This window comes from Pteropus vampyrus, unplaced genomic scaffold, assembly GCF_000151845.1.
Source record: "Pteropus vampyrus isolate Shadow unplaced genomic scaffold, Pvam_2.0 Scaffold94, whole genome shotgun sequence".
In the NCBI taxonomy this organism is placed as follows: domain Eukaryota; kingdom Metazoa; phylum Chordata; class Mammalia; order Chiroptera; family Pteropodidae; genus Pteropus; species Pteropus vampyrus.
This window is the reverse complement of record NW_011888875.1, coordinates 2,530,641-2,540,481: the sequence shown is the minus strand read 5'-3', so window position 1 is coordinate 2,540,481 and position 9,841 is coordinate 2,530,641. Positions and strand designations below refer to the sequence as shown.

The following is a 9,841-nucleotide window of genomic DNA, read 5'->3' as shown; positions in this document are numbered from 1 at the left end:
TTTTTGTCCTTGTGACAATCACACTTTGTTGATGATTTCAAAACAGCATCATTCGAATACCCAAGTCTGAATAATTGGTGTGTCTGTCAGTTGTTTAAAATGAAAATGGTATTCCATTTCAATCATTATTTAAAATAAACATGTGTTTCTTGAAAAAAGCTAGTGTAGCCCACAACCCAAACACTTGCCCATGTACTTCTACTCAAGACATACACCATATTTCATTTTGCAGCAAATGTGCTTAGTTTTTTCTTCTGTCACACCGAAGTTTGAAAAGACATGGACTCTAGCGTCACCCAAGTGTTACTTTCCAGAATTGTAAAGAGAATAAAGGGAAGCTTCTAATTTAAAGCAGAGTCATAAAATGATGAAATATTATTTCCTAAAGTGAAGTTTGCTTTATATCTCACTCCATTGTTTTGTATGCTACCTTTCCTCATTTTATTTCAAAATAGAAAGTATTTTCAAATTCTTTCTATATTTCCATACAGAAAAATTTAAAGGTTATATGCTTATCAGAATTGCTCAATCTTCTATCATGTTGATGATGTAATACTTGATTTTTTCAAGTGATTTGACTGTTCTTTACTTGGACCATACATAGAATGCAGATCTGATTTTGATATTAACAACTTATTGCATAGGTTATCATTTAGTCTTCTGGGTTTTATTATATATAAAGCTCACGTGGTTTCTAACCATTTTTAAAACCTGCATGGATGGGATTAAAAGTTGAGAATGAGCATAAGTTTCTAATTAGCATTAATTTTCTTGCTAGCTTCAACTACAGCCAAAATTTACTAAAGAATTTCACTAAGATATCATGTGGATATCTTCACAGTTCTTTCGATCTATTTCTATTTCTGCTTATAATAAAGAGATTTGATTTGTTCTTTAGTTTGAACTTTTTAAAATAAAGTGTATAGAAGTACTTGGATTTATGGATTTATAGAACTAAACACAAGGTCACTATCCACTAGACTATGGAATACAGAGCAATAGAAATATTCTTTTAACTTTGTTCATTAGTTCAAAATACTTGGGTTTATTTCATACGATGGTCACTTTTTTAGTTCTGGGAGAACTTGTGAGAAATTATTAAATTATGTTCTTAGGAAAAAGGAAGTTTATGGCCATGCCACCCTGAACAAGCCCGATCTGGTCTGAGCTCAGAAGCTAAGCAGGGTCGGGTCTGGTTAGTACTTGGATGGGAGACCACCTAGGAAGACCAAGTGCTGTAGGTGTAAAAAATAAAAAATAAGGGATTGTAAGCTGACAAGGTCCTTGCAATCTGTGAGGTCAACTAAGGGTTGCCTCGCCTAAAAAAGTTAATTAAAATAAATAAATAAATAAGAAAAAAGGAAAGAGTTGAGGTTAAATAATGAGTTGGAGAAAAGTTAACAGACAAGTTTTCCTAGATAGAAAGTAGAGGGGAGGTAAGATTTGTACAATTCCGACTGTGCATTCAAAGGAAAAAAAAAGACATTACTACTATATTAGGGTTAATTGCAATGAACCAGGTAGAAAGTATAAGAAAACCATAATTAAAAACAATATGATTTTTTTCCTTAGATGACCTAAATCACACCACGTTAAATAAAAATATGTTTTTTTTCCTAAGGCGTAGGAGCAAGGGCAAACAGTTATCGAGATTATTTTCAACTAATTGTTTTAAATCATTTATTATTTTACTGAATAGTTGGCTGGGAAGTTAATTTAGAGCAGTATTTGCCTGTATATGTAGTGTTGGCGAGAATCCCCATAATGAATTTAATAGAAGAGTGTCTCGCTGGGAGGCAAATGACTATTCGCTCTCCAGCCAATCAGAACATCTCCAACAGCCTAAGCATGGCTCTGGGCTTACCAGGAAGCAAAATAACAGTGGCAGAGGATGCTGAGCCTTCCTTTCGAGGTGATAATTAGTCCTGAAATTCACATTGGAGTCAAAGTAATTAACGATCAGGAAGTGTTACTTACAGGCTACATCATTTGGAAAGGAGTAAATAACCAGGCCAAGATGCAGGATTTGGAATCTGTGTTTGCCAAGCGGTAGTCAGCTGGCGCCCAACCCACATTTGCCTTGGAAGACTTCTGATCCTAAGCATCTTCAGCATCCTCATGAGTTCCTACAATGTCATGGTAATTGCATTTCATTCTCCTTTGTCCCCAAGGCAGGCTCCTGAGAACTCTGATTTCCAGAGAGTTTCCTGGAAGGCAATCATCTCACAATCTGTTTAATAAAACCATAAGCAGCCTAAGAACTAGGAAAAAAATGATTTCTAATTTTATAAGGAAATCATAATTAAACTAAGTATTTTCCATATATTATTCATTTAATCATCACAACATCATATTTACATCATCAGCACCACCAATTTTCCATGGTCTACTTAGGAAATTGAGGCAGAGAGAGGTGTAATAAATTATCTATAATAGGACAATATTAAGAAATAATATAGCGAACTTTAGACCCAGGTAGACTGGGCGAGAATCCATGCTTTCAGCTGGTATGATTCTTTCAGTGATGATAAAATAAGCAGAAGAAAGAAATACAGCAGTAGAGACATTCTGAAGAGGGCGTAGCCAACTGTGTCAAGAACTGTAGAGAATTTAAGTAATTAAAAGGGTAAAATGAGTCTGTTCGATTAGGCAGTTAGAAGATTCTTGGTGATTCAAGAGAACTTATGCTGACGGAAAAGCATTGGGGAGGACTACGCTTAAAGCACCGCTCCATATAGGACGCAAGCCTATGGAAAGTAGGGGACTTACATTGCCACATGTGTTAAGGGCTACGGGAGATATGGTAGGTTTGGGTATAAATTGCAGCTTTCCTTAGGATTTTTAGTAATACTCTGTTCTGGTGGTTATGGGATGTTGTGAGATTTAAGCTTTATCTGGTTTCTTAATACATAAAAGATGCTAACTTTCATAACAGTAATGGAGTAAAAGAGGTCAAATATGTGGTGACCGAAAGAAATCTAACAATGGGAGGGGAACGCACAATGCAATATATATATATATATATGCTTTACTGTTAAATTGTAAAAAAAAAACCAAAAAACAAAAAAACAGTAAGACTTTATTTTGAAATATATGCCAGTATAATTATAGAATGTGTATGCATATGGGTACATGTGTCAAGTATGTGTGCACATTTGTGGGGTTCATGTTTGTAAATATGTATATGTTTGTACTGTGTATATATGTGTATATGTACATGGTGTGTACGTATGTGTGTGTGTGTGTGTGTGTGTTTTGGGGAAGGGAATGTAGATCATCTGGAAATCTACCCATGAAACCTTTGAGGAAGAGATTTCACTAGGTTTCAAGGTGAAGAATCATACTAATATGTGACCTGACTCAAAGATAACCAAGCCTTCTGTTGTTCCTTATTAAATTTTCTTAATAATGTTTCTTATTAAAGTTTGCTGCTTGGTTTGTGTTTTTTGCGGTACACTAACAGCTCTCTTCAGGCTGTGCAGAGAAGGCAAGGGAAAGTTACCTTATTCTGCCAGTAATGCTTTCAGGGAAGTAAAAGAAAAAGTAGTTGATGGAGAATTTTTCAACCTAAAACATCTGTTCTAAAATGTTATGCATTACAATGACAACAGGAAACTTCCAGTTCTGAAGTCTGGTCTCGAGGTAATATAAATGGCCCCCAAATGACAATTATAAAACATAATCCAGAAAGAGAATATAATGGATGACTTGTCAACAGTGATGACGGTGAGCTGTGAGGGCGGTGGGGTGAGGCGCAGGAAGAATAACCTTTCACAATCACATTGAAGTCACTGTTCGTGTTTCTTCTTGATCACCCCTCAGAAAGAATAAAAATAAAACATTTTCCTTGGGTAGTTTTTGGCATAAATAAAGCATGTTTTTATGGAAATATCACCTTTCTTCTGAAAGTTTGTATTAATTATCAGAAGCCCTGCTTCCAACCTAAGATTTGTGCTTAATTTTCTGCATTGAGAATTTGACATTTTTCTAAACAAAGTTTTTATAAGGACTAAGTTCTTGTGAACTTGGTTTTCAATTAATCATCACATATGTGTTGTTTGCGGATAAGAATTCCAGATTCCTCATGTTCCCATTTTCTTTTCTATTTATACCCTAATATTAGCATATATACTCCCAATATCTCTAAATTCTACTGGCCTTACTAGGACTAGCCCTAATACTGTCTAATACCCACATGCTACACTCAACTATTCCAATGGAAAAAAAATTTATTTCTTCCTTCATCAGTGGTAACTCAGCACTGACCAGTGACAGTATTCTACACCATCTTCCTTTTGTAAACTACCTGCACCCACCAGTAGATCTGATTTAAATCAATTTACATGCAATAGTAAATCTCTGGGGTAAATCTTTACTGAACTAGAATTACGTAAATCCTGCAATCCTATATCTGCTATGTTTCTCATCCATTTCTCCTCTTGGTCTTTATAGTTCACATTTATTCATGACTAATTATAAATGTATTAATGTATTCCTATTAGTACTAGTAAAAAAAAAATACACACACACACACACACACACACACACACATACATATACCATTTCTTAACGGTTCACCAGAGAAGATTAAATCATAAAACCTAAAATGGTTGCCGTGTTCAAATTCTGTCCAGTTACAAATCCTTGATGGGTCCCATGTCCAGTGATAGTTTTCCTTGGTGACTCCAACCTATAGAGATTTTGTCTTTTCTCCACGTGCCTTTCGAATGTATGGTTCTTAGCATAAACTTAGTCACATATATTTAAATTCCATCGTTGTTCTCACTGTAAATTATTTCCTCAGCATTGCTTAATCTCCTTTCATGATAAGACCTGCGTTACTCTTCCTCTATATCTCATAAAGTGCTTAGAATACTACGCAGGAGGTACTCAAAAATGTTGATAGATTTGATTAACAATTTCACAAACGATAAATTATAAAGAATATTTATTTAACCTCTTCAACTGTTAGCTTTCCAGACGAGTTCTTACTTTTGTACAAATTTCTAAACTAGAAATGCCTAGGAACCAGAGTGTACCCTGCTGTCACGTGTACCCCCTATGCACCATTTTTAGCGCCCTCTAAGTTACAACGTGAGCTCGGTGGAGTCTGGGACATTGACTCTTTGCTTCACCTCTACGACATGACACATTGTAGGGAACTGAGTTAAATGTTTTTTAAATGAAGGAAGCAAGTTCTATCAGATAATGTCTGGGATGTCTTCCCAGACCATACTCCTTTTTTTCTGAGACACTTTCTCCCTAACCAAAGGTGAACCCCATAGGCAGGGTTCTCCCTTCTATTTTTGCCCAAACAAATTGGACCGGCCCTGAAATAGCCAGTCAGATCTCCCCTTCTACTTGCTGACATATTTGTTGAGGGCCCTGGAGAACATTACAGCGACTACAGCTGTTGGCTCAAGTGAATTGCAGGGCTAGGACAGCCACATGCTGCCATGGCTACAGATGTCTCAACTCTCAAGCATGATGGCAGTGAGAACCAGAGAAAGCTGCTGCGTGGAGAGAGACAAACGTAGCAAAAGCCAAGATGAGGAGAGTCAGAAAAAAGATAGAGAAAAGGACAGAGAAGTGTTGCCCCAGGGCCCTTTGGGGGCCTGACCTCTAATCGGTTCACCCTCCATCCATGTCTTGGGTGGTAATAAACTAGCCCTCAGGGTTTTCTACTTTTAAGTCACCAAAAATATTTTACTAATCCAAAATATTCAATAGAAATGTCGTAGTAGAGATTGAGAAGATAACGAGGGCATTTTAACTAATAATCAGGGAACTCAAAACCCATTGCTGCTCTCCCATAGCTTGTGAACGTCGTAGTTTCTGCACTGCTGAGTTTAGGATGCTTGACCATCAATATCCATCAATGCTTCTCTCTCCCTTCTTTTGGGATACTACCATGACACCAGTCACATCGATGAAAACGATAATGTTCAAGTAGCCAATTTCCCAAATATTTTATCAGATGCACAAGACATATCTAGATGTTAATAACATCCTTTAATTTTCACCTAGATGGTTTAAGTTATATTGGTGCAGTCTCCTTTCAAATTTATTTTTTAGTTCTTCATACTCATGCAGCACCAGACTTTATTTCTTTTATTCTGGGACCTTTCCAAATAACATTCATGAAATCAAAATTAATTTTGAATAGGCTTTTCTAATCCATGTGCACGGAACACCTGTCTCCTTTTTAGCTACAGAAGGTTCTCCCTCATTAAAAATTTAGTATCACAATTTTATGTTCTTTTGTTCTGAATATATTATAGTAGCTTTCCCAACAAGATTTACAAGATTTCCTGGGCGTATTTAAATGTAGAAAACATGGTACAAGGCCTTGATGGCAATCAGTGCAGACCCAAGCGACAGAAACCAAAAAGAAAGCACATTGCTATCCCAATAAACTTTTATTATCATATCCAACTCTAAATCTTTTAATTAACCTTCTCATACTTACTTCTTTATAGTTGGACCACAGTTTTTTAGATTAAATTACAGTTGTTAAAAGATTTAAAAAAAAACATATTTTGAGCTTTTAACTCATTCTGTTTTTTTCCTCTCTTATTAAGTAATTGCAGAGTATGTCCCCTGACGTAAATCAGAAAGGATGAATAAAATTATATTTGTGTGACACAACAACATTAACTGCATAAAAGTACTTTAAACATTCTTTCGTAACAGTTTAAACTACTAATTTTGTTCATGCAGTTAGTGATTGTATGTTCCTCCAGGAAAACTCATGTTATAAAGGGGGCAGAATTATATTTCTGACCCTGAGCTCATACCTAGAGCCACAACATGAGCACAGTGACCTAATCCACAGCACGTTACCATCCGTCCTTTGTACAGGTGACCAAGCATCTCTGTGCTCAGACATACACAGACAGTTAAGAAGCCCATGCATAGACCTCAGCCAGTTTCTACATAGTGGGAACCAACAAATCTGAACACTCAGACTCCTTTCAGTGGAACAGAATAGTTAGTTACATGGGTGGCTGATGGGTGTGAAAGAGCTGGCTTACAGCCATGGATGGGGAAGGAAACCAAGAAATATGTTAAAATGAGGACTCAAAGTAATCAACAAATATGTGCAAAGAACAATAAATAGTTTAGTTTGGCTGGGTTAGTTTTGCATAAAGTTGTGAGTAGGAAATAAGCCTAGAAATTTATATTGGAACCAGATTGTAAGTGGCATTGATTACCAGGATAAGGAGACAAAACTCAAACTATGCATGACATCATTGATAATTTCCAAGCAGACAAATGACTTAAAGTAATAGTTGTATATTAATTTTAATATATCATAATTAACTTCATAGTGCATGGAACTGAATGGAAAATAAAGATTAGTAAGTCCTAGTACTTGGCTTCCAGAGGGAAAAATACACATGTATACAAAGTAAAATAATGACTAAAATGTACCTATACTATAAGGCAGAAAAAGCTAATGCTTATAAGAAAGGATCAAAATGATTTGGAAATCATATCAGGGTCATACATTCATTGCCTCTGTATTGATTTTCTTTTTCCAGTTACTAATTTTATATTGTCAATTCAGAAACAAATATGATTTTAGATGTGCCCAGTTGCAGCAATATGCTGGACTTTTTTTGTATGTGCCCTCCACTGATCCACCGGATATAAGCTACTCTCTTGAGTAAGGCAGCTTATTTGACCAAGGTCAATTCCTGGACAGGGACTTAACCATGAAGAGTCAGAGCTAATACTCCCTGCAGTTGGGACAATGGTGGCACTATTCTAAAGAGGACTCTGGACAGCACAGTATCCACCCCACCCATGCAAAAATAGTTTCCCTTGGATTCTGGCTGGACTTTCTTCCTAAGAAAACTTACACGAGGAAGATCAGTAGTCAACTATAGCTGCCACTACAGCTGGTCTTAAGGCCATAATAGTTACTCATCATCTCTCCTCTGCCACCCATGTTATATTTGCCACATTCTTCTCCAGGGCCTCAACTGGCCTTGGGGACTGACTTAGTGTGGTGAATCAGACCCTTGTCTCCAAGAGATCTGTGCTCCTGTCTGCCTTATCCTTCAAGGGGTGTAGCTGATGTCTTGTCTGTTTACAATAAAGATTGAACAGAAGAGTGCTGAAAGATACCTCTGTGGATTATCGAGTGCTGAACATTTTCTTCCCTGCCCCCTTATATAATAAACGCTTTTCCTCAATTACCCCTCCCGGAAAAGAACCTTCTTTCCTTGTTTGCTAGTCCCTTGGAGCAAAGAGACAAAAATGGCCATAAAGCAGTCATAGCTTTAGATTTAATAGGACTGCCATTGCATCCCCTGTGGAAGTATTTCCCCTCTTAGAATCAAATTTGTAGAGGTTAAGAGTTTTATGAATAAGAAGCACAAATTCCCAAGTCTGCCATTGGAGATATTAGTGCTTGAGGCATGTATTAGTCTGATGGGCTGCCATAAAAAGACATCATAGACTAGGTATCTTAAACAACAGGATATATATTCTCACAGTTCTGCAAACTCACAGTTTGGGCTGGAAAGTCCAAAATCAGATGCTGCAGGGTTAGGTTTCTGGTGAGAGTTCTTTTGCTGGCTTGCAGATGGCTGCCTTCTTGCTGTGTCATCCCATGGCAGAGAGTGAGCACTCTTGCATCTCTATTAAGAACACGAATCACACTGGGTTAGGGCTCCCCCATTTATTTACTTCCATAAAGGCTCTATCTCCAAATATAGTCACATTGGGAATTAGGGCTTAAGCATATGAATTTGAGGGGTACATAATCAGTTCATCCATAGCATTCTGCCACTGGTTTCTCAAAATTCATGTCCTTATCATAGGTAAAATACATTAAGTCCATCCCAACATCCCCAATGATCTTAACTTATTTCAGCATCAACTCTAAAGCCTAAAGCCCAAAATCTCATCAAAATATTATCTACATCAGGTAGATGCATGTGGTTCTACAAGGCCAAAGCCTCTGCAATGTCTTGAAGAAAAGCAAGAGTGCTAGCCTCTCACAGAGAGGGGAATCCAGGGACTCAAGTAGTTAAGGGCATCTCTCCAGATAGTCCTGTTCCAAGTATAACAGTCTCAGGTCTTCACAATCAGGGTCCTGACATTGGCAAAGCAGATCTGCAGATGAAGATGCAATCATCTCTGGAGCTATTCCACTCTCATAAATAAGACCTGAACAGAATCCTCATCTTTTTCTGCTTTCTGACTGCAGGAGTTAAGACTCTAATGTAATAACGGCTCTTCGTCCTTAATGCTTAGTCTTACATAGGAGTTATTCACCTTCAGCCTTGGAGTATCTTTTTTCAATACACTGATAATCTCCAGCAACAACCATCCTATTTACTAGAATCACTACTTCCTGCAAACCCGACAAACACCTGACTCAGAGTGCACACAGGCACATTCCCTTCTACCAGTATTCCATCTCAGCTCACCACCAGTGAGGACTGAAGAAAGCTTGTGCCGCAACCACATACCATAACCAGTGCTCCATCTTCCACAAATAATGAGATTTTTACAGCCAGCTAGGCACTGGGTAATCTAGTTTGAAATCCCCATGTTAGAGTCAGCTTTCTATATCAACAACTGGCACCAACTATCTTATGTAAGATTCCCAGGAAACAGATGCTGTGTCTCTGAAGTTTGCACACAAGTGGTTCATAAAAGAGGAAGAGGTGGGAGCAGCAAGACTGGGCAGATAGAGAGATTGGACTGTGATGAACTTTCAACTAGATATTATGGGGCGCTCTGGAGCTGGGAAGGCCCTTGCCTTGTTTCAAAGAATCGAGCCACTTTACTCCTACATCAAGTCATTGGATACAGGTTGCCCTCG

At 37.5% G+C, this 9,841-nt stretch overlaps 1 pseudogene; it reads left to right on the top strand.

Annotated features, from left to right (window-relative positions):
* Nucleotides 1–1,125: 1,125 nt before the first annotated feature.
* On the top strand, nucleotides 1,126–1,244 carry LOC111742444 (annotated as a pseudogene).
* Nucleotides 1,245–9,841: the final 8,597 nt, after the last annotated feature.